This window comes from Myxocyprinus asiaticus, chromosome 43 (assembly GCF_019703515.2).
Source record: "Myxocyprinus asiaticus isolate MX2 ecotype Aquarium Trade chromosome 43, UBuf_Myxa_2, whole genome shotgun sequence".
In the NCBI taxonomy this organism is placed as follows: domain Eukaryota; kingdom Metazoa; phylum Chordata; class Actinopteri; order Cypriniformes; family Catostomidae; genus Myxocyprinus; species Myxocyprinus asiaticus.
In genome coordinates, this window is record NC_059386.1 from 12,590,767 (window position 1) to 12,617,706 (window position 26,940).

The 26,940-nt window shown below is 37.8% G+C and overlaps 1 protein-coding gene across 1 annotated transcript in view; it reads right to left on the minus strand.

The window, feature by feature from the left end:
* The window catches only part of gnaz (guanine nucleotide binding protein (G protein), alpha z polypeptide), a 71,979-nt gene extending 59,803 nt beyond the window's left edge, over nt 1–12,176 (minus strand). Inside the window, exon 1 of the mRNA XM_051685581.1 lies at nt 11,911–12,176. The gene's annotated coding sequence lies outside the window, so the exon portion shown is untranslated. The remainder of the gene's footprint in view (nt 1–11,910) is intronic.
* Between the last annotated feature and the right edge of the window lie 14,764 nt (nt 12,177–26,940).

Below are 26,940 nucleotides of genomic sequence, written 5' to 3' on the forward strand. Positions count from 1 at the left end.
CAATGAGATTAGCTTCTGCTCTAGTTCACCTGATAGAGTGTTGGACTTTGGACTCGGAGACCGAGGCTCAAGCCCAGCCAAGGACGCTTGAAACGAAAGTGAAAGTGAAGCGAAAGTGCCATAGAAGCCAGACAAAATTTTGTGGTTGCTTCAGTAAATATGATTTTCATGTCGAATTTGCTTTTAAAGCACTGTCGGTTAGGTTTAGGCTTTGATTTAGGGTAAGGATGTCTGTTTTGTTCACCTCTCAGTTATCTTTTAGAACACTAGTGGTTAGGTTTAAGTTAAAGTTTTAGGTTAGGAAGGTACATTTTACGCATTAAAACATCCATCTAATATTCACCTTAAAAACCTCGTCTGATTACAACAACATTTCACTCACCTTTGGTGCCACTCGCTGGACATTTTCCTGGGAAACTGCAGCCAAACATGTAATTTAGCACGTAAGATTGGTTTGCAAAAATGTTGCCATATCATATTAATTTTATGAGATCAGGCTGTAAAATAAAGTATTGGATAGGAGGGTAGCAAAGAAATGCCTGTATTGTATCGATTTGTAATTCTGTTTGCTGATTGGTTGGTATCAATGGGATTAAAAGTCACAAAAAAAAATTTGAGCGAAGTCATATGATATCTTGCCTCGTATGAATTATAAGTTGTTCGTATGTTGTTTTCAGTTGTTTTTCTATGTAAACATGCGCTAGATGGACATATTTAATCGTTGTGCCATGTCTAGCAGATTTTTTAGTATCTCGTGCATTAGCATTACATTTTTTTGTTAAAAAATGCAACTTGAGACACGTGCATTCTGTTCTATTTGTCATGCCGCATCTAGCTTTTTTTTTTAGTGCAAGGACTCGTTAAAGTTTGTTTAATTTCTGCCTTAAATTTTGAAGTAAAATCAAGGTGGTTCCAACCTGCAGTGATAAATTAATTGGAGTATTTTTTTAAATAGAGATGTAGAAAATTGAGTTGAAACTCTGAAAACTCATAAAATCGAGTAGAAATGACAGACATTTTAACGTGTTAAATGGATGGAAACAAAATGTTATTGTACCATAATGATGAAACATTAGAAGAATTTAAAAAATATTTAGTTCATTTTGAAATCTTTGATATTTGATTACAGAGTATGACATCTTGGCAGATCTGAGCACAGTTTGACGTTGTTGAGATCTCTACTAGTGGACACATGTGAGATTATTAGGGTCTTTTCTCTGGAGAAAAATCTAGAAAGCAAGAGACTAATGCAAACGTCTCCATATAATCCAATTGCTGTCTATGAGAACAACTGAGATATTAAAGAGATCTCATTTTTTATCTTTCTTTCCTATGAGGATTCACACATATTGGTGTATTGGCAATACTTTAGATCAAAGCAAGATTAAAAAAAAAAAAAAGGAATCCATAATCCTTAACTGTAACATCTGTATAAAAATACCTCTATGCTCATCAAATTCTGTCTGATACATCTAAATCTGCTTTATGTTATTATTAAAGTTGGATGTGGTTTATGCAAGCAGAAAATGTGATTAAATGACCACATGCGTATAACGTCTAGTAAAAATAGGGAATGAGCTATTTGATATGCTGGATTTCATAATCAAACATGCCATTATGATGCATTACATTATTATGTGATGAACCCATTTTAATGTGATTTTCTTTCCCCAGTTATTGTGAAAGCTCCTAAATCCCCTTCCCCTGGTGGCATGTGCACACAAACAGATACGCACACCTCTGGGTCCCTCTTCCGTACCTGCTGACCTAGATGAGACACTGTACCTCCCTCTTCTTGGTAAGCACCATTTGTGAGTGATAGAGGCAGACGTCGCATGCAGTCAAGCTTGACCAATGAATGCGATGAATGCCAACTAGTTCACCTTTACACCTTTAGTTTTAACACATGATGCATGTAGTTTCTATTTTAACCAAAGTATGTGTATTTGAATGATAAAACGTTTGGCTGTGACTAAAATTAAAATTCCACTAAATAATATGGGTAGTTGACTATAACAATAATTTTGTCAACTACCCATTGTAATTGAAAATAAAATGCATATACATCCCCTATTGGTGCTGGAACAAATATTGCATTGTTCCTAAAAAACAGCCAAATTGGAACCTCTAATGTCAGTTCTCAAAGCTTAAACCCTCTTTCTTGATCTGTGTACCTCAACACAACGTTAATAGACCATTCACTGCACTGTGTAACAAACTCTGCTGATAACAGTGAATGTACACAAATGCTGATGCTGAGTAAGCCCTACAGGAGAAATGTGATCCAGACTACTGTTTTAACAGTCGGATCATTTTCGTCCTGCTGATGTCATGACAACAGTGCATTGATGCCGAATCACTTTGCCTTGTAAATGGACATGCATAAATGTGTAGTAAACAAACCTATAAAGGTGATATATACACAAACTTGGCATGAGCAACGAGAGGGTGATGTCATTTAACCCTTGTGTTGTGTTTGTGGTAACATCTTTTGTGTTCCTGGGCCAAAATGACCCGCCCACTAAGATTGTTAATAAATCTCTCATATTGCATATATTATCCTAAGATATTGCATTATACAGTTGAAGTCAAAAGTACCTTACAATTCCTGACATTTAATCATATAGAAAACATTCCCTGTCTTAGGTCAATTAGGATCACTACTTTATTTTAAGAATGTGAAATGTCAGAATAATAGTAGAGAGAATGATTTATTTCAGCTTTTATTTATTTCATCACATTCCCAGTGGGTCAGAAGATTACATACACTTTGTTAGCATTTGGTAGCATTGCCTTTAAATTGTTTAACTTGGGTCAAACTTTTTGGGTAGCCTTCCACAAGCTTCTCACAATAAGTTGCTGGAATGTTGGCCCATTCCTCCAGACAGAACTGGTGTACCTGAGTCAGGTTTGTAGGCCTCCTTGCTCGCACATGCTTTTTCAGTTCTGCCCACAAATTTTCTATCTGATTGAGGTCAGGGCTTTGTGATGGCCACTCCAATACCTTGATTTTGTTGTCCTTAAGCCATTTTGCCATAACATTGGAGGTATACTTGGGGTCATTGTCTATTTGGAAGACCCATTTGTGACCGAGCTTTAACTTCCTGGCTGATGTCTTGAGATGTTGCTTCAATATATCCACATAATTTTCCTCCCTCATGATCTATTTTGTGAAGTGCACCAGTCCCTCCTGCAGCAAAGCAACCCCACAACATGATGCTGCCACCCCCATGCTTCACAGTTGGGATGGTGTTCTTCGGCTTGCAAGCCTCACCATTTTTCCTCCAAACATAACAATGGTCATTATGGCCAAACAGTTACATTTTTGTTTCATTAGACCAGAGGACATTTCTCCAAAAAGTAAGATTTTTGTCCCCATGTGCACTTGCAAACTGTAGTCTGGCATTTTTATGGCGGTTTTGGAGCAGTGGCTTCTTCCTTGCTGAGCAGCCTTTCAGGTTATGTCAATATAGGACTCGTTTAACTGTGGATATAGATACTTGTCTACCTGTTTCCTCCAGCATCTTCACAAGGTCATTTGCTGTTGTTCTGGGATTGGTTTGCACTTTTAGCACCAAACTACGTTCATCTCTAGGAGACAGAATACATTTCCTTCCTGAGCGGTATGATGGCTGCGTGGTCCCATGGTTTATATATTTGTGTACTATTGTTTGTACAGATGAATGTGGTACCTTCAGGCGTTTGAAAATTGCTCCCAAGGATGAACCAGATTTGTGGAGGTCCACAATTTATTTTCTGAGGTCTTGGCTGATTTATTTTGATTTTCCCATAATGTCAAGCAAAGAGGCACTGAGTTTGAAGGTAGGCCTTAAAATACATCCACAGGTACGCCTCCAATTCAGTACACCTCCTATCAGAAGCTAACTGGCTAATTGTCTAAAGGCTTGACATCATTTTCTGGAATTTTTCAAGCTGCTTAAAGGCACAGTTAACATAGTGTATGTAAACTTCTGACCCACTGGAATTGTGATATAGTCAATTAAAAGTGAAACAATCTGTCTGTAAAAAACTGTTGAAAAAATTACTTGTGTCATGCACAAAGTAGATGTCCTAAACAACTTGCCAAAATTACAGTTTGCTAATATTAAATGTTTGGAGTGGTTAAAAAATTAGTTTTAATGATTTCAATCTAAGTGTATGTAAACTTCTCAACTGTACATTTTTGTCAGCTTCTTTTTTTAGTAATTATGACAGGTTTTGTACTTTTTTCCCTTATATATATATATATATATATATATATATATATATATATATATATATATATACATACATATATTATTATTATTTTTTTTTATTATTATTTATTTATTTACATTTATTTATTTATTTTTTATTGATAGAATGATTCAGTAAATTGAGCTTTTACTGGGCTAGTGGAGGGCACTCCCTGCTGAAAAAATTACAAATAATAATAATTATGTTATAAATTAACCACTTGATTGATCTAAACAAAATAGGTGTAATTTTAAAGCTTATAATCTGGATTTTACAATGCATATAGCTGATCCATAACACCGTGTAACAAATGTTTTTTTTTTTTTTTTTTTGGTTCCTGGGTAGTAAGTGTTATTTCCTAATTGCTTATGCCTCAAAAGTATAGAAAATGGCTATTATTCCCCACAAACTTTGCTTTTGTGACCAGGACCGTGATATTTTGAAATTTACCTATTTTCCAGAACATTCCAGATAGATTCAGTGCTGAGTAAACTTGGAGTAACTTCTAGAACTTTCCAGTAATATAAATAGTAGTATAAATACAGGAGCCTTAAGCCCACCAGTTCAGTTTAGTTCCAGCTGCCTAAGTGGATACATATCTGCATTTTTCTGAGATGGCATCAAGAGGCTGCATGCATCCGGCAGACGCATTTTGCTATGTCTGTGGCCAATTTATCAAGATAAGAGCGAAAAAGTACTCGGTGGAAGCATCTGCTAAGATGTGAGGCCTACAAGGCATATTTTGGCATGCCTGTCAGGGATCAAGACAAACCCTGGGCACCTCATTTCACCTGTGAGCACTGCAAAAAAAAAAAATGGACAATTGTTGCTCAGAATTTTATGTTATAAAATTTGTTAATTTTTAAAATTGTAAAAAAATAAAATGTTCTGCAATTTATGTTATTGAAAAATATATCATATATAAAAAATGATATATTAATCTTACACATTAGTCATGGGTGAATTAAATGTATTTTTGTAGGATGGTACAGAGGGGAAAAAAGAGCCTTGAAGTTCGCTATCCCAAGAATTTTGCGGGAACCCACTGACCACTCAAGCAACTGCTACTTCTGCATGGTGGACCCTTCCAAATGTCGGACTGGCATGAATGCACCTGCTATCACGTATCCGGCCTTCCTTCATCCATCGCCCCGGTGCCACACTGCCACGAGCTCCCCGTACCCACTCCTCCGGAGAGAGAGCAGCTGTTTTTAGAAGACAGCAACAAGTCAGAGCGAGGAAGACATTGTAGATCCAGATGACAATTTCAGAGGTGAAGCTGAGGAGAGAAACCCACAGTACCCCAACCAAAAAGACCTCAAAGACTTGATTAGAGATCTTGGTCTCACCAAGTCCAATGCCGAGCTTTTGACATCTAGGCTCAAGCAGTGGAACTTGTTGGATGAAAGTGTGCAAGTCGCAGATCAGAGGAAGCATCACCAACCTTTTTCCAGCTTCTTCAGCCGTCAAGATGGGCTCTGCTTCTGCCACAATGTGACCAGTCTGTTCGAGGCAAATGGAATCGCCTGTAACCAGAGTGAGTTATGCCTCTTCACTGACAGCTCATCCAGGAGCCTCAAAGCCGTGCTGCTCCATAATGGTAACAAGTACCCGTCTCTTCCCCTGGCTCACTTGGTGCACCTCAAAGAGGATTACAACAGCATCAAGACATTGCTGGACACCTTGAAGTATGATGAGTACCTTTGGGGGCTGATTGGTGAAAGTGATTTACAGTATAATCGTAAATCTCGAAAAACTACCACTTCTAAATCTTTTGTAGTCATTTTTGTATTACTTTAGTATAAATGCATGTTAATTTGGATTCATGTTGTTTTTTTCTGACTTTATGTGAACGAAAAGATACAAATTCACCCATTTTCTCATTGGAAATAGGTAAATTTCAAAATGTCACTGTCCTGGTCACAAAAGCAAAGTTTGTGAGGAATAATAGCCATTTTCTATACTTTTGAGGCATAAGCAATTAGGAAATAACACTTACTACCCAGGAACAAAAATTGTGTTACATTACAAATGTATTATCACAACAATTATATTCAGAGTTGGTAAAAACATAAAAAAGATGAGATTGCCATGTTTTATATATCGTTGGATAGGTCTCTATTAGTGAAATGCAAAGAGCAAATTTGTTTCACTCAGAGGACACACTGTAGTGAGTATTAGTGTATGAAATTCCCACTGACACACATAAATATAATAAACAGGAGTGTCTCATCACGTTTTTCATATTATTACTTCCTCAAACATACATATAACATAGACAATGACATAACGTAACTTACAGCAGACTATCATGATTCAAACAAGCCCAAACACAACATAATATGATAAGTAGATCTTGAAATAGTCCTCAAAGAGTGTACTGTACATGGAAAGACAATGCACAAAAGGGCACTCAACACACCTTATGTGTGTGTGTGTGTGTGTGTGTGTGTGTGTGTGTGTGTGTGTGCGCGCATGCGCACACATGTCCGAGGACTTTGTGTGTGCAAACACACATCCACATATGTGCTCATCTAAAGAATCGGGATGCTCCTGAACAATTAACATTTCTGTATTTTGTATTTTGGTGTGTTTTCAGATACCATATGTGAACAAAGTCAAGGAATTTTAGTTGGATTAAGAAAAAAATAATTGTAAAAGTCGTCCAGGTCAAAATGACCGGAACACAACATAAGGGTTGTTCAGTTAATATAGTTAAGTTAAGACCAAAATATTGGATTGTAGGTAGCAGTGTGGAATAGGCCTTAGGGCCCGTTCACATTGAACACATTGCTGAGCAAAAACAATCTTGATCCTAGTGAAGTCAGTCACTGTTGGATTAGATTTTCAGCTGTCAAAGAACTGTTTCACAAAGAATTAATTTAGTCTACAGATAATAACCTCTCTGGAAGGCTGTTTCAGATGGAAATATCATTGTCCAATGCTCAGATATGGTATGGCTTCTTAGAAAAGACCTGTTCTTTTTTTATTATTATTTTATTTTATTTATTTTTTCTCTCACAGTAACATAAGATCAAACCTACTCCACTTATAGCAATGCTTTGGGCAAATTTCAGCAGCATTTTCTTACTAAACATCTCCCTGCATGTCCTCAATTTTCCTCCCAAACCGTATAAGCATAAGCTCTATTTTGTTTTACCTTTACACCCTAATGCAACCAACTGAAGATCTGCATATGATCTATATCATATAGAATTCCATACAGCTTCATATAAATGAATCACTTGATTATAACTAATGATTTGTTTCAACTGAACAAAAGGCTTCTCTCACATGTGTTTCCACAAAATAAGGGCCCAGTCACCTCATGACCCCCAAACTTGTCAGAGTGTCAGATTTTCCTTGCACTCACTAAAAAAGAGCCCTTTCAGTTGACTTCATCCAGTACTCTCATTTCAGCCAATCTATGTCAGGATAGAAGTCTTGCACAATGCGCATGCTGCATTTCTTCATGATGATATTACTAAAAAGGGACACTCCAGCTGAAAATAGTGATTATTATTATTCATTTTTGGAATTCCAGTGATCAATCAGGTTTCTTAGTTATTTCCTAATTACCTAATGTGTCATACCAGAATTTCACAGTAAACTTGAATCATCAGAAAATACTAACGTCTGTTGTTTATTTTCTTTGTTTTGCCACTTTGTGAAGCTAATAATTTTATAAAAGCATTTACATTAATTCTTCTGTTAAAACTCATGTATTATTTGAGCTGTAAAGTTGTTTAAATCAACATTGTTAGTCATTTTACGGTTAGTTGACATTACATCATCATGGCAATGAAGTTGTAAAATTGCCATAATCTCTACACATAAAAGATTATTAAGTGATTTTATCACACTAAAATCATGTAAACATGCATATGGTTTACGTCTTGTGGCTATACTTTTGACAGTGAGTATTTTAACGTTTACGGATTGGCACCATTCACTTCCATTGTAAGTGCCTCAATGTAACCAAAATGTTTTACTTTTTTTTTAAAGAAAAGTTAGGACAAGTCACAAAACATTTTTGTTGTAATCAATATTATGACACAAATGCTGTTTATTGAGCTTAACTTGTATTTAAAGTAATAGTTCACCCAACAATAAAAAAGTACATCCTTGATTTAGTGTGTTTGGACAGGTTGCAGGACTCACTGACTTCCTTTTTAGGAACAATTTTGTAACATGTAGCACACTTGACCTTTTTAGCAATATTAGAGATATGACTGATTCAAAAACCTTTCAAATGTATCAAACAAGTCACTTAAAAACAGTCAGAAACTAAACAATATGCCAGGTATTATAAATAATAATAATAATAATAATTACTGTTTTAATACTATTAACTTGTCAGAATGAATGAATAGCTGACTATCAGTGCATGCAAGGTCATCGGTGAGGTGTTTTGACAAACCACTAGTGCTCTGCCAGAAAACACGATCATTATTATTGTTCAGGTATTCACTCTAAAGGTTGCATGTGTAGGCTATATTTTGTCATTTCTTTTTTAAGAATTTTCCTATCAATGTTAAACAGTGACTAAATTTTACTCTCTACATTATCTTCAGGTATAAAAATGTGTTCGGCTTTTAACAAGGTGTTGGAAATGTTGTGCAATGTCGATAACATAGATAGAATTACTTTGTCCTCAACAAGCTGAATAAAATAATCCAGTTCGGTCTGGATCCTAACCTATTTGACATATTTCCAGTGACAGCAGCCTACATGAATAATAAATGTAATGTGGTGTAATGATAAAGCTCGAACTTAATTCCGTAAAAATGAATTAAAATGGCTTCCATGTGTATGCATGCTTTGCCATCATAGCGGCAAGCTCAGGTATTTTTATGCCTAAAACATGACCCAAATGCATAACAATCTGTGGTTCACTGCTTTAAAGGTTTTGTTTACAGCACATTCTTGATCTACGTGCTTCTAAAGTGTTTCTGTGAGGGGTTTATTTTTAACCATCATTCTATGAGCTCACTCGCTTATTGTGGTAATTGTTTTAACAATTGTTATGGTTATATTACCGATATTGATGTCTGTGTTTTTACGAGCACCATTTTTCCATGCGTCCTTATAAGCAAATGAGCAGCAATATCAAAATGGGGGTAAGCCTTCCATAACGGCCATCATATCAGACGACAGCACAGGATGTACAAATATTAACTGGTACTCAGCTGATGTTGCACAACCATCCTGCAGTTTGGTCAGTTTGTGGGCTGTGGGAGGAGGGGAGTGCTGAAGTCTTCACATACACCGATCAGCCACAACATTAAAACCACCTGCCTAATATTGTGTAGGTCCCCCTTGTGCCATCAAAACAGCACCAACCCCAATGCTATTCTTCTCACCACAATTGTACAGATCGGTTATCCGAGTCACCGTAGACTTTGTCAGTTCAAACCAGTCTGGCCATTCTCCGTTGACCTGTCTCATCAACAAGGTGTTTCTGTCCACAGAACTGCCGCTCACAGGATTTTTGTTTTTGACACCATTCAGAGTAAATTCTAGAGACTGTTGTGTGTGAAAATCCCAGGAGATTAGCTGTTACAGAAATACTCAAACCAGCCCATCTGACACCAACAATCATGCCACAGTCCAAATCACTGAGATCACATTTTTCCCCATTCTGATGGTTGATGTGAACATTAAATGAAGCTCCTGACCTGTATCTGCATGATTTTATGCACTGCACTGCTGCCACACAATTGGCTGATTACATGATCACATGGATGATTGTTGGTGCCAGATGGGCTGGTTTGAGTATTTCTGTAACTGCTGATCTCCTGGGATTTTCACGCACAACAGTCTCTAGAATTTACTCCGAATGGTGCCAAAAACAAAAAACATCCAGTGAGCGGCAGTTCTGCGTACGAAAATGCTTTGTTGATAAGAGAGGTCAACAGAGAATGGCCAGACTGGTTCGAACTGACAAAGTCTACGGTAACTCAGATAACCGCTCTCTACAATTGTGGTGAGAGTAATAATATCTCAGAACGCCATTCTGAGATGCGGGTTGGTGCTGTTTTGGCGGCACGAGGGGAACCTACACAATATTAGGCAGGTGGATTTAATGTTGTGGCTGATTGGTGTATTCTGTACTTACTTTGTAAGTACAACAGCATCTTAACTGAATTAGTGCTCTACTGAGCAACACTAAGGGCCTCTGTGTTTCAAAAAAAGTTTGTGAGCATAACAGTTCATATGCCTGACATCTTTGCCAAACCTCCCAAGAGAAAAATTATATTGCTCACTGGTTACTCTTTTATAGCTCATTTAAGTATCAACTTTGTCTCAGATATTTATCCTAACATTTCTTAGGATAAATAAAAAAACAAAAATGAGACCATTGTTGACATACAGTAAGAGTATAGGGCTATAAAATGAACGTGAATACACCATACAAAAATGCTGTTTTTACCATAAACTTGAGTTATTTCTACTTGATCTGACCCTTAGAAATTACTTTTGTTGGTGTAACCTAATTAATTTAAGTTGATTCAGTCCTAATAAATAATATTTTGACTTCTAAACCAGTTAATTTAGATGTTTCCACATGAAGACATTTAAGTTAACATTTTTACAATGTTGCATATCTCGGATAATTTGGTCTTGGAAGGATTTTGAGAAATGTTTGAGTTAAAATGTCCAACTTTTAATTCCAGACTTTAGAAAATATGCAAATCTAAGCACAGTTTAAGACATGGCTGGGATCTCTTCTGAAACTGAATTTAGAGGACATACATTTGAGTTTTTTCTAGAAAAAAAATAAAAAATATTTGAGAAGCAAGAGTCTTTAGCAAAATCTCCATTTGCTTTCTATTCTCATTGCTCTCTAGGAGAAACAAGTTGTGATTTTTCCCCCCTTTTGTTGCACAGGCCTGTATCTGTTCCTTTGCCTATGGCGGGTTTTTGCAAAGCTCTCTTAGGATATATTTCATCATTCTCTCCTTTTTTTCATTCTTTGTACTGCATCAACCTCCGCCCCTCTGCCCTACTATCTCTCCACCATTATACCCCCCACCCCAGCCACCTAACCCCTCCCTGTGCAGGTTTCATTGCATGAACGCGCAACCCTGTCACCAGGCTACACCGCCCTCTGCTGCCATATTAACAATCCAAGGAATTTTAGTTGCAAAAATGTTCAGCAATTTTATTTTTAGCAAAAATGCTTTATATGACACTTACTTTAGGGGCAGGGGGCCTTTCTATGGGCAAACCACAAATCCGTGCACGCCTCTCACACATATGCATACACATGGGTTGACGGTGATCGATGGAGAGTGAATGTGTCGTTGGTTAACGTGGAGCGGTGGGAGTCAAAGCTTAGCAGGGGTACGGCCTTAGGGACAATGTTGATGTGGGGCTTTCGATATGTGGGCAAGAAACATAAGATGTTTAGTTCTTAAACATAAAGTCGCTAACCAATCTAGGGCTCAGGATAACTAGTTTAGCATCATCCCTCAACATCATCTAACCGAGATAGAGGAAAATGCCATTCTGCTACCTAAGATGCTGAACGGCATTAAACAAATGCTTACATTTACCTATCTCAACCAAAAACAAACACAAGGGCACTAACAGGCAAGTTAGCCTTGGTGCAAAAGCTAGAATAAGGTGTGTGTGCAAAGGGAATTGCAAAAAAAGAAAGGAGTGCCTCACCGTTTCACTGTTTGCCGTCCATTCACCAGCAACGCTGCAGACAAATATTCGCTTGGGAGGCAGAGGGAGCACGCAATCCGTCCCTTTAGTCCTGAATCACCAACATCCTCGAATCTCCCCGAATCTCCTCTCATACATGCACTCATTCACTCGTTGTGCTGCGCTCTCTCTCCTCCTCTAATAATTGTCGGTGTGCTATTTCCCCTCTTATTAGCTCCAAGGCAGTTCTGAGACACTGCAGCGATGGGGGAGGAGGGTGTGTGTGTGTGTGTGTGTATGTGTGCTTGTATTTGAGTGTGTCTGTCCGTGAGTGAGGGAGCATGAGAAAAACAGAGGGAGGAGTCTGTGGGGATAGAGGAGAGGAGAGGGGAAAACAGCCAGGATTAAATTCTGAGGAGAAAGCAGAAAGGGTTGTCGAAAGGCTCTGTGAGAAACACATACAAGCTGTACAGGAAAGAAAAATGGATAGGAATGAAGAATACGGAGGGTTATCTGTGTCAGCAGGACATATAACAGTGTAAACAGATGTTCTGCAGCGCTGCTCTGGCAATCGCACAGCTGCAAGAGTTGGTCCACAACAGGGTTGGCTGCGATTTCATTGATAGCTGAAATAGCTTGCAGGAAAGCGATAGAGAGCAAAAGGAGGGAGTGGAAGGGGAGGGAGCAGATGACGGCAAGCGACAGAGAGGGGATTGGATAATGCTGTAATATGTTGCTTTTGTGCCAACTGTTTTTTGTGACAGAAGGACCACTTCCTCTGCAGCCATTGGTCCCCAGCTTATACGGATGGATGTGCTGACAAATAAAATATCCAGCAATAGCTTGTGGGTGATTGGACCAATGGGCCACCCTACCTCTCACCTCCCACCCTCCTGTTGAGACAATGACATTCTGCCTCACCCCAGGCAGCTAAGGACCACATCCAGTACATTTCCTTGCATCCCAAACATCACTTAACACTAACAAACATACACAGTTTTAGGTGCACTAGGCCAGGGTTATTCAATTCCATTTCAGGAGGGCCACCATCCTGCAGAATTTTGCTCCAAACCTAATCAAACACACCTGAACCAGTTGATAAAGGTCTTCAGGATTACTTGAAAATTACAAGCAGGCATGGAAGTAAACTTTTCTGGAAATGTGGCATTTCGGCAGATTCCCCAAACGTAGGATGGCAGAGGAAGTGTCATTCAAATTTATGAGCAAAGCTCTACCTGATTGGTTAGGGTTGGTTAACAGATTGTTCGACCAAACAGGTAGGACTTTCCTGATGAATATTACTGAATCATCCAATCATGTATCACTTTTCTCATGAATATAAATTACTCTTACCCTGCAATCCTACGTTTCGTAAATTCACGACCCTTCACAAACAGAACTGAATAGTCCTGCACTAGACCAAAGCTATGTAAATCGACTCCTGGTGAGCCACCATTCAGAATTCAGCCAAATCAAATATACCTGAGACAGCTAATCAGGAAATAAACTTATCAGAATGTGACCCTCCAGCAGAAAGAGTCAGAAGGGAAAAATGAATTCATATTTACGGGTAAAGCACTACCTGATTTGTTAGGGTTTGGTTTAGGGTTAGGGGTAGGGTTAAGTTTGTCTGACCAATCAGGTACTGCTTTCCTTAGGGATATTACTGAACTGTCCAATGAGTTATGGCTTTCTTCATAAATATAAATGACTATTCCTCTGCCATCCTACGTTTCAGAAATTCATGGCCTTCCACAAACGGATCTGAATATCCCTGCACTTGACCAAAGCTATGCAAATTGACTCCCAGAGAGCCACCATCCAGAATTTTGTTCAAACCCTAATCAAATACACCTGAGACAGCTAATTAGTTAGTAAACTTTTTAGAATGTGGCCCTCCAGAGGATTTCCGAAAGGTAGGATAGGAGGAAAAGAGTCATTCATATTGTATCAGACACACCTGAGCCAGCTAATTAGGGTATTCAGGATTACTTCAAAATTACAGGCATGTGTTTAAGAGCAGGGTTATAAGTTAACTTTGCTGGACATCACCCTTCACAAACTGAATTGAACAGCCCTGCACTAGATCACAGCTATTCAAATCCACTCCTGGAGAGCCAACAACCTGCAGAATTTTGTTCCAGTCTGCTCTAACACACCGGTCTGTAATTTTTCAAGGAATCCTGAAGAGCTTGATTAGCTTGTTTAGGTAAGTTCGATCAGGGTTGATGCTAAACTCTGCAGGATAGTGGCCATCCAGGAGCAGATTTGAATAGTCCTAGTGCAGATTTGCACTAGACCTTTACAGATTTGTTTGAAATAGGAAGGTGTCATCCTTTTCCTCTGAAGTACATATCAACTTAAGGCACATTTTCATCACAAGTATGGTGCATGGTGAGTAATGGTTCTATTAGCATTTCCATTTGAGCATGTTGGTATAGTAAAATTACAAACCATTCCTTGCCCGGCTTTCTCAGCATGGTTAGCTAATCGTACTCAACCGTGCTGGTGGAGCAGATTTAGTGTGTGGCGACTCACAATTGTTCACTTAGTCAGTCCATTTTAATCCTGATTTAGCAGCGCCACAGTGGAAAAAGAAACCGTAACTGTATCAACGAGCCCGGATTGGTACAGAACAGCAGTTACGCAATGAGAACCATTGAGCCCAATGGTGGAAAAGTGCATTTAGACATTGCATACAAAGGGGAGTAAAGTCATGTCTTGACTTACATGGTGTTCTTGCACACACAAATTGTTCATATTCACCTCAAGAATAAACCCCAAGCATAACATTTGTGTAGGTCTTACCGGACAGGTAGGTGACTGCCATGAGTGCCAACGAGGACTGTCATGCAGTCTTTGGCCACGTGTGTGCAGCAGTTGATGATTAATGAACAAACTCAGACACTTGATCTGATCAGATTCCGCTGCTGCCCTGTTACCTTACACAACATGGAAAAAGTGGACCTCCTTGTATACAGCTGTCAAACATGTTGTTCCAGCGCTGGGTCACAGCATCTTGATTTCACATTGAGTGTCATTCATTAAAGCTTAGAGAGGGAAGGCATCTGAAATGTCATGGTTGAGACAAAAATTGGCATGATGAGAACACTGCAAAATCTGATACCGTTAGTCCTTTTTAAGGTGGATGGTTCTGTTACCTTATATTTTCTGACACTACTGTACACATAGTTGAATTGTAGGATTTATCATAAGTAGAAGCCTTTAGAAGCAGACTTTGGAATAATATATACATTTGTCATGCATGATAGGTGCACAGCTTCAGAGATGTTAAACTGCGTTATATTGCATCTATATAGTCCATCTATTCTAGACAACTTCATTGGCTCTGTTGCAAAACCAACTGAGCTGCCTACATTGGCAGCATTTTAAGGCATCGGAGGAGCATTCCCAAAATGAAGGCTGTTTCAAAATGTAGTTTTATTCCAAAAGAGCTAATATAGCTAGCAGTAAAAAATACATCCTTTATATCCAGAATGCAATCAGAGATGTACATTATAAATATAATTAATTCAGTTCTGAGAAGTATTGCAAAAGAATTTCTAAAATCTAATTAAAAATAGACTATTGTAGTGTACAAAATATGTCAGTGTGCAATGTACTGTATTTTATGCTTACTAGAGTAATGTGTCATCAACTTGGCAACGTGCGTTAGTTGTTAGCCAGACTGTATCCAGGAACCACAATATACTAAACAGAAAGTGGAGGTGAGGATTGGCCTGAAATTTTTACATTGCAGACATGTGAACAATACAGCCCTGATCAATTTAAGTAGGATTACAATTACAAGTGTGCAACAGTAATCACTGTACAGTGCTTGATTAAATTAGTCTAGTGTGAATGGGTCTTTAGTGAAGTGTAAGATTATCGAACTATAAATGCTTTTTAACCAGGCACACATTGTTGGGCTTGTTCTCTTGCTGGAGGTGATTTTATGGTACATTTCTATAAACAGCTCTCTTGTGGGAGTAATGATGTATATGCAGTCAGTCCATGCAGGCGAAATTAAAAGTCTGGCACATGAAAAATGCTTTGCAATCCATGATACCACACTATAGTGTTGCATTGGCTCTTGCATTTCCATGAAATAGCAGGTAAATCAGTTTACTGTGTGTATACTACTGTAACTGCAAATCAGATGTGTTTGTACATATGAATACACATGCAGTTTGATCTCAAGAGGCATAAATATTCATGTGGGCCATGCAAAGAGAACACACAATATGCTAATCATTATCTTGTTTTTTGTGTTTTCTTCAATCACAACTAAAGAGAAATTGCATGCATAATCTCCTCATGCATGCTTTGATGCGTTTTTTTTTAAAAAAACTGTGAATGTGGACCTGGTTCAATTCCAATTCATTCAGCATTTTATTCAATTAGAGCCATTCATTGCACATGTTTTTAGTTGCCTGCACCATGTTTAATAGTTTCGTACAAGTTTTGAATGCATTATAACCACATAACTCTAATGAACCTGTGGTAGTGCTGTGAACATGATGGATAAAGGGCCACCGTGCTGCATGGGTTTCAGGGGAAGCAGATGTTACAGATGCTAGACGTGACCACATGCACGTGTGTGTCTTATCAGATTGAGCGGAGTGAAAACCGACATTGAGAAATCCGTAGTGTAGTTCCCCAACACAAGCATTTGTATAATGATTGTGAAGTTCCTCCGGTCGAAAACAGATGCTGTACTGAGCAATGATCCTTAACCAAGAAAAATGCCTTCTGTGGCAATACTTTCAAGGGGTCCATGGCTTCCTGGCATTGCACCATCCGTTATGATTTTATCAAATGCAGGATGTGTCATTTCTGCACCACTCGTGGCACCAAACAGAATTGCAAAATTAATTACTGTTTTCAAACAGGTTAAACAATGATTAGTTGACTAATCAGTCAAGAAAGCCCTGTATAAATAAGCTGGTTTCGGGTTCACCAGATCCCTGATTTGTTTCTTAGGGGACCATAAGATGCATTCTTGTGTTCAAAAACAGCTAGATGGAATGCAACAGAATGGAAAAAATACACATTTCACCATTATTTTACACAACATTTCTGCATTCAGTATTTAATTCCACATAATTATAGCTTCCTCTAATGCTCCGTTTGTCTGTCTCTCTCATTCTGCATCTTCCCCCTCTCCCTTTCTGTCTCTGTGGCTCTCTCATTGCTTCCTGTCTCCCTAATCGGTAATCCTGTGAAAATCGTTCAGGCGAAACAGGGTGGCTTTGATCAGGCTCTTATATCAACGGTGGATTCAGTGTCAGCTCACCCGGATTCCACAGAACCCTGGAGCCCTGGCACATGAGCTCCTGACAGCAGTTCACCACCGCCCAGACACCATGATCCTAATGGCCGTATCACATGTAACAATTACTGAATTTGTGGAATTTGCCATTGGATTTCTCATGTTTATGCAGACTAATGTAAGAGCTACTGTTATTGTTTAAACCATGAGGGGCACCAAATGGAATAGCAAAAAAAAAAAAAAAAGGTTTTCAAACAGGTTTCCTGAACCATTTCCAATTTCATGAATCGATTCACGAATCTGAATCACAATGGCAACCACAGACAACTCGTTATGCCACTGACTTGTACTTTTTACTTAAGTACATTTAAGTTGTTGGGCCTCATGTATTCAGATAGAAGACAAAGGCAGGCCTAATATAGTCATAAAAACCTAACTCAAGCCCCCACCTTCCAAGTCGTAAATCTTACTGATAAAAATCGCGCCAAAATCAAACAAAGGGAGTCCAAAACAGACTACAAATCCATGAAGCCTTGCTCACTAAAGGATCAAACTCTCAACTCCTATTGGATGAGGCACACAACAGAACGTCCCTCAAACATGACATCATCAGGAGTTGAAATACCTCTGAAATGTTTCGTGAGTGGCTTCCAGCGACTTTGTTTGCAGTGTGTAGACGCAGCTCTTCGCTGCTCTCCGGTGCAACCTCGTGGCACAAGGAAGTAACATCCGACTTGAAACTGTAGCCATACAATCTCCATCTCGCTGGACGAGTTGAGATTACTCTGTGTTCAACCGAACACTCTAACGGATCCGAAGGAGAGACCGCCAAGCAATTTGCATCTTCATCCGTTTGCCTACAGAAGTGAAGAGATTAAAGATTTCTCTTCCATCTTCAATCAAGTCGACATTTCTGAGTTCTCCGCCAGCCCGCCGAGAATCAACAGCCGTACCGCCCGCCGACAGAGCGAGGAAACGGCCTCCCGTCATCACCCAAGTCTCAAGGAACCAGGTCAGAGTTAAAAGACAGAGGAAAACACATTCTACCTGTGTCCTCATGCGATTCAAGTAAGAGGTTTACGTCTGGGCAGAGATAGAATATTGTAGTGTGTTATTCTTGTGTTTCAAGGTTTTTGCTTGTACAGTTTACGGACCGCCATGTCCACTCATTATTAATACTCAGGGTATTAATTATCACAAATTTGTTTTGCTGTATTGTGGTCCAACCAAATTGGACTGTTGTGCAATTCCGCCATCGCGGGTGAGACAGCAACTGATTTCATCCATTAAAGAGTCGAATAACGCGGGACTGTTTACAAGCCGTCCACCGCGTCTCTGTGATAAACTGACAGCTGTTTTCTCTCCCACGATCGCGAAATCGGCTTTAGGGCCGTCACTTCTCTCTCTCTCTCTCTCTCTCTCTCTCTTACTAACCACACACCCCCCCACACACACACACCTTATGTGTTATAGGATTATTTTGATTTCCATATCTAATCATATCACTGTTTAGTTTGTAGTTGTAAGTCGGAAGTTTATTGACTGCATTGTATTAATTATTAATTGATATTATTGCATAAATAAACTTCGTTTATATTACAAAGAGAAGTGTTTTGGTTTGTTTTGCATACACCTGTGTCATGCTGACGGGATGTCAGTGCTCGGATTCAAACCTTCATTCATTGTTTTTTTTTTTTCCCGAAAATCGATATTCTTCGGATGTCGATTTTCCTAAGAAAACAATCTAATATTGAGACTGTTTTACTATCTGGTTATTAGTCCCTAATTCCAGGGTGGTGCCCCGTCATTGTTAATCCTTATTAATATTCTATTGATTTTTGATAATTGATAATTATCTTTGATTGTTGAATTTGAATGATCAATAAGCTAGTTTTAATTTTAATTGTTTCATCGATGTTAACAATTAACGATTATCTTTGATTTAAAAAGGATTTTAAAAAGCTAACATTGATTCTCATCAATGTTCTATTGATTTTAATAATTAATAATTGTCTTTGATAATTATTAATTATTGCTAATAACCAAACTTGCTCCTAAACGTAGCACACTACATTTACTGGAGCCCCATATGAGGTTTTAATGAGTTAGATCCAATTAATTAATTTAAATATTAATTAATAACTACAGAAATAATTATTAATTATTTCTGATAGTAACACTGATCTAAACAACCAGTAAAGCCCTACAAAGTGCTGTAAGCGATTTTTTTTTTTTTTCATGGAAAGGTATAAAAAAAAATTCCTAATCCCTGAAAGATATTAATGAAATAAGTGCTGTGAGATATCTCACCTGTCTCTGTGACAACTCTAGACTCTGTAAACGGCAAACAAAAATGTGTCCGCGGACCGCGGTCTCTGACGCGTTCGACATGTCAATCATTTTGCGCATTCTCATTGTATTGTGGTTTCAGTGAATTATCGTGGCTTACTGCCATTTTTGTGCCATGTTGTTCATAACAGTTGTCAGTTAAAGGTGCTACTTTGCTGATGTTATTTTTATCAACTGTTTCTGCATGATGTCGGTCCCAATTAAGCTCATTTGGAATCTTTGGAGTGCAGGGTTTTGGAAAGAGGGGGCGTGGCTAATTCAAAGGCTCAGTTTTGTAGAAGTAGAGCGGTTAAAATCAGTTACAGCGCCTTTAATATTAGTTATTTTGAATTAGTCAATTTTCATAAAGGTATCTTTACTTTTAATTAAGGATGACAGTTAAGTACTTTATACAACACTGCATGTCTTCAAGTTATCGAAAATAGAGGATTTTATAATAGCACTATACTATTGATGCACCCCTGCCCCATGTAGAATAATAGAGCTTTTATAAAGTTACTGATATGACTGAACTCTTCATCTCACACGAGTGGTCATGATTTTATACATATGTTTAAAAATGACTATTCATTTCTTTAGAAGTAAAACTTTTTAAATGAGGAAAAAAAAAATACTGAGTGAACCTTTAATGTGTAACTTCATAATCATGTCGAAGGTATGAGTCATCAGTGTTTACTGGATTAAGGCCCTTGCTAGTGCCCTAACTTGGGAGTGGAATGAGACACATCCCACCCTTAAAAAAATAGAAAGTTCATGGCTAATTTGCCGAAAACTTGAAGCAAGTTCGCCAATGATTATTTACACATGCAAATGAGCTTAGCTGCAAACTGCAAATTGTCCATTGTTACCAAAGGTTTGCTGCAGGTTCACCACTACCGGTGAAGAGCTGCAAACTTGTGCCAAACATTTGCGACGAATCACAAGCTCATATGCATGTGAAAATATTGAGTGGAAAATTTGCAATGAACTCAATTTTTGTAAATGCATTTCAGGTTGGGCTGCTACAAGGGATGTGGATTTCAGGTTAAAATTTGTAAGTAATTTATGCTACATCTGTGGTAAACCTCTGTGATCATTTGATATGACTGAACATTCGTTTGTATGCATCTGTTGGAGTTGCCATGTGCTTTGTTTGTGTTTTGTGCTGGTCTTGAATCCTCTGCGTGTCTGGTGTTGAGTAGCTTTGCTCGCCCAGGGGATGTAAACTTTCCACTTCTTGTACAGTGATATCACACACCCCGACTGGTAACCAGAGTGCCCATTTGACACGGACAGAAACTTTATATTCAATGGAACACCTTATCCTTGAGTAATCATGCTAAATTGCTAATTTGGTACTAGAAAATCACTTGCCATTATATCAAACACAGTTGAAAGCTATTTGGTTCATTAAATTGAAGCTTAAAATTGTCTTTGTGTTTGTTTTTGAGTTGCCACAGTATGCAATAGACTGACATGTCTTAAGGTCAATATTAGGTCAAAAATGGCAAAAAAAGAAACAGCTTTCTTTAGAAACTTGTCAGTCAATCATTGTTTTGAGGAATTAAGGCTATACAATGCTTGAAATTGCCAAAAAACTGAAGATTTCATACAAAGGTGTACACTACAGTCTTCAAAGACAAAGGATAACTGGCTCTAACAAGGACAGAAAGAGATGTGGAAGGCCGGATGTACAACTAACAAGAGGATAAGTACATCAGAGTCTCTAGTTTGAGAAATAGACGCCTCACATGTCCTCAGTTGACAGCTTCATTGAATTCTACCCGCTCAACACCAGTTTCATGTACAACAGTAAAGAGAAGACTCAGGGGTGCAGGCCTTATGGGAAGAATTGCAAAGAAAAAGCCACTTTTGAACAGAAAAACAAAAAGTAAAGGTTAGAATGGGCGAAGAAACAGACATTGGACAACAGATAATTGGAAAAGAGTGTTATGGATCTTAAACCCATTGAGCTTTTGTGGGATCAGCTAGACTGTAAGGTGTGTGAGAAGTGTCCGACAAGACAGCCACATCTATGGCAAGTGCTACAGGAAGTGTGGGGTGAAATGTCACCTGAGTATCTGGACAAACTGACAGCTAGAATGTCAAGGATTTGCAAAGCTGTCACTGCTGCACAAGGAGGATTTTTTGATGAGAACTCTTTGAATTAGTTTAATTTTAGGTTAATTAATTAATTAGGTTAATTATTTATTTAAATTTTTTTCAAATTGTAATAGTAATCTCTCACGTTATTAATGTCCTGATTATACATTGCGATCAGTTGAATGCCACTTTGGTGAATAAAAGTACCAATTTCTTTCCATAAGCTCAAAATCTGTACATTATTCCAAACTTTTGGCCACATATACATATATATATATATATATTCAGACCTTAACCAAACCAAGAGTCATCTGCAAATAAAAGATGCCTGACCTGAAGTAAATTCACTTTTGAATCATTCATGTAACCAAAAAACAAGAGAAAATGTCAATGGAATAATCTACAGGTTTCACAGATCTCATTTCAGCCATTAACATCAGCTCAAATTGATGTCTATTACAATAATAGCAGTGACACATAACATTGGTGCATAAGAAATGTATTCAGGAGCTTTGTATCAGAAAGGGTGCATGAGTAGGTGCCAAAGCTGCATACAGGAAGTATAGCATCTGATAATCAACCAAGACCTAGATGAGGCCGTATCCCTTTTGTCGCTCTTTCTTTCTGCTATTTCAGCAACTAATAATGATCAGTTCCTTTAAAAAAAATTTTTTGTTTTTTTCTGTTAAAAAAAAATTATTCTCCCAAAAATGAAACTCTCATGTTGCTCACCCTCATGTTGTTTCAAACCCACATGACTTTCTTTCTTCTATGGAACACGAAAGGATTTTAAGTTATGAGTTTGGAACAAAATTAGGATGATTAAATGACAGAATTGTATTTTTGGGAGAACTAACAAGGATGCTTTTGAGATGTCCCCCGGTGTGCATTGATTCAGCGAGAGATCATTAGTGCTCTTACTGACAGACGGTATAAAGAGATTCATTGTGATTTAGGCCTTGATAAGAGGAGGTGCAACCCACCAACCATCCCCTGTATGACCTAAAAAGCGTTTCACAGCTAACACATTACCCTCCTTTCTTCTCACCCACTTCACATTCTGTGTTTGCTGCATTAACACACCTGTACACCATAAAAAGCCTGACGGTCTGCATTTTTTTTTAATGGTAATTATTACTAGCTATAGGCATACAACAGGGTAAAATACATTGTAAATATCTCGAAGTAATTTTGATTCAGTCACTAACATGTTGCACATGTTGGATATGTTACGTGTACATTTCAGACAATACTTGAATAGAGTGGTCATTCACTATTATTAATTTACATTCACTGGCTGCTGATCTGAAAACGTAGGCAGCTGACTTGATGTCTAATCAGTTAATGGCTTAACTGACAGCATTTTTTAATGAATGGAATTCTCAAGTAAACTGGTCTCAGAACAGTTTGAAAAGCACCTTATTTTCATCCTACCTCCAAATACAGCCTCGGAAGGCAGCATTTTCCAGTTTTCAGACGTAGCCTACGTGTTGTTAAAAGTCCTCGTCTTTGTTAGTGAAACTCAATTTTCTCTTTCACTGGTGTGCCATCTAGTGGTTAGAAATTATATTATAAGAGTCAGCATATTAGAGGAAGTGGACATGTTTCATTCTGATACAACAATTAATGTCTCAAAGGAAAGGAAAGAAGTGTGTAAGATAACTGATTTATTGTGACTTGTTTTAATTTTACTTCTAAATTGCATTACTTTGAGTTTCTGTTGTAAAATATATTTTAAGTAGTGTTTACAAAAACAAAACAAAAAAAGCATAATTTCTATTTACTAATTACAACATTACATAATTACTTTTCCCTGGTCACACACATACATCACCCAAACATCTACTTGATCTGTGTGTTTACATCTGGAAGACATATTTTTTTAGGTTGTCTGCTCATCTGTAATACATCTATAAGATGTTTCCTCACAGATGTAAAAAAAACATTCAGATGTCTTTGAGACTTTTATGATTTAGAATGTTTGTAAATCTAATCTTTTCAAGGTATTTAGCAGATGTTAAGTATGGAAACCCCATACTTAGGATTAGGGATTTGAACAAACCCCTAACTATGGAGGGCCAAATATTTGAAATTAAATCATTAAATAAATATTTCAAATGCGTAGTGAAATTGTTAAATCTATAAATATTCAAATGAATATACTAATCATTAAACTATCACAAAAAGTAATAAAAAAAAAAAACAACATTTTGCAATAAATGTCCCTTTTATATAATTTTAGCACTTGTTTGCATCCATTTTAATTTTAGCATTTTCTTTGGGTTGATTTTTAATTTAAGCATTATCAGTGTCATTGAGTGATGTGCCGATAACCGTAACCCTGAAAAAGTGACCAAAACTTTAAAGTTCCAAAAATCACACAAAGACAGCATAAAAGTGATTCATATGACTCCAATAGTTTAATCCATGTCTTCAGAAGCGATATGATAGGTGTGGGTGAGAAACAGTTCAATATTTAAGTCCTTTTTTACAAAAAATAAATTCTCCTCCCTGCCCAGTAGGTGGCGAAATGCACAAAAATGCAAATCACCAAACAAAAGAAGAAGAATGTCAAAGTGAAAGTGGGGATTTATATTAAAAAGGACTTAAGTATTGATCTGTTTCTCACCCACACCTATCATATCACTTCTGAAGACATGGATTTAACCACTGGAGTCATATGGATTACTTTTATGCTGTCTTTATGTGCTTTTTGGCACTCCAAAGTTCTGGACAGTATTCACTTGCATTGTATTGACCTACAGAACTGAAATAATGTTCTAAAAATCTTCGTTTGTGTTCTGCAGAAGAAAGAAAGTCATACACAACACAAAATGGTTGATTTTTCATTTAAGTGCAAGCTTTGTCTTTTTATTTTTAGGGTTACCAAAGATATGGATAAAATGAATATGAACACAAACTAGTGCTAAAATTAAATTTAAGGGGCATTTATTGATTTATTTAGTGATTTAATGATCAGTCTAATAACTGTATATATTTTTTTACGATTTCCAGTGGCAGTCCGTGAGGGAATTTTCTGAGGTGAATATGTAACTCAGTATTGAAAGATCAAGCCAATAAAAGATTGCAGTGGATTTAAATATCATGTTCATTGCAAGTTTTTTGCTGGTAAGTACGCTCCCATACACAGATGATCTGCTCTCCCTGATATCTTAAAATAGTCTTGATAACTACCTATGTGTTACAGTATAATCTTTTTGATCACCAACCCAAAACTTGTCAATACAGTAAACAAAATGGAACGAATCACATCTACATAATATGATTAATGCAAACATTTATGCATGAATGGAGGGCTCCATTCCTTACAGAGTAGCATCTACTCACCTAATACAGTATGTGTAGAGGAACTCCATCCTCCACTGCTTCACTGAGTCAAATTTATACCGTATATGAAATTTATTTAATTCTTTCACATGTTTTTCAACCCTCCAATAATTTTTATTTAATCTATATTTTGGCAAATTTTAAAAGTTTCTCTTCACCTGTCATGTTAACCACAAGTAGGCTTCATGACACATTAACATCATATTGAAAGCTGATTGGCTTGAATGTTTACCTCTGATAATGATTATCATATATCATATGTTATAAATCCGGAAGGAGGCAAATTTCATTTTGCCTCCATTTTACCCTTTTCAGATTAATTTTGGACGGAAGCAGATGACGTTGCATCATTTGAGTATCAATTTTGATTGGTCAGTCTACTAATGAGAGGAGACTTTATGCCGTCAGCCTCCTTTGGCATTAATACCGATTCAAACATTGATTAAAACTTACCTGGGCTTACCTGCGCATGAAAGAGAAATACAAATTACATATTTTTCCATTTAAGGCAAAGGAGTTATGTACTGTATGTTAGTAGGTAAATTAATTAAAACAATGGTTAATTTTATCACTTTTGTTGTTACGATCATTTTGGAGACAATTTTGAGGAGGCCCCACCCCCGGGCAGTCAAGGGCCCCTGGTAGTCAAGGGCCCCTGGGCACTGACCCCATTGGCCCGGTCGGTAATCCATCCCTGCCTGCAACCATGTACAACACTCTTGCAACTGTATTGCTCTAAAAACCACTCTGAATAAATTAGCAACCTCATTGCAATGCCATGGCAACCAACCACAACACTCTAGCAACTGCATTACAATGCGCTAAAAAGTACTCAGAACACCTTAGCAACTGCATAGCAACACCCTGCAACCATCTACAACACCTTAGAAACTTCATTGCTCTAAAAATATTCAGAACACCTAAGCGATCACAAATGTCCTAGCAACCACCCACAACACTCCAGCAACTGCATAACAATGCACTAAAAAGCACTCAGAACATCTTAGCAACTGCATAGCAACACCCTGCAACCATGTACAACACCCTAGCAACTGCACTGCACTAAAAAAAACTCTAAACAAATTAGCAACTTCATTGCAATGTCATGGCAACCAACCACAACACCATAACAATGCGCTAAAAAGTACTCAGAACACCTTAGAAGCTGCATAGCAATGCCCTGCAACTATCTACAACACCTTTAGATAATTCATTGCTCTAAAAATCCTCAGAACACCTAAGCAACCACATAGTAATGCCCTAGCAACCACCCACAACAATCCAGCAACTGCATAACAATGTGCTAAAAAGCACTCAGAACACCTTAGCAACTGCATAGCAACACCCTGCAACCATGTACAACACTGTTGCAACTGCATTGCTCTAAAAACCAATTAGAATACCTTAGCAACCACATAGTAATGCCCTGCAACCATCTACAACACTCTTGCAACTGCATTGCTCTAAAAACCACTCTGAATAAATTAGCAACCTCATTGCAATGCCATGGCAACCAACCACAACACTCTAGCAACTGCATTACAATGCGCTAAAAAGTACTCAGAACACCTTAGAAGCTGCATAGCAACACCCGGCAAGCATCTACAACACCTTAGCAACTTCATTGCTCTAAAAATACTCAGAACACCTAAGCGATCACAAATGCCCTAGCAACCACCCACAACACTCCAGCAACTGCATAACAATGCACTAAAAAGCATTCAGAACATCTTAGCAACTGCATAGCAACACCCTGCAACCATGTACAACACTGTTGCAACTGCATTGCTCTAAAAACCAAATCAGAATACCTTAGCAATCACATAGTAATGCCCTGGAACCACACCAACACCCTAGCATACCAACCACAACACCCTAGCAACTGCATAACAATACTCAGAAAAACTACTCTGAACACTTTAGCAACAAAATAGTAATCCCCTGGCAAACACCAACAACATCCGAGCGACTGCATACAATGTGCTAAAAACCACTCTGAA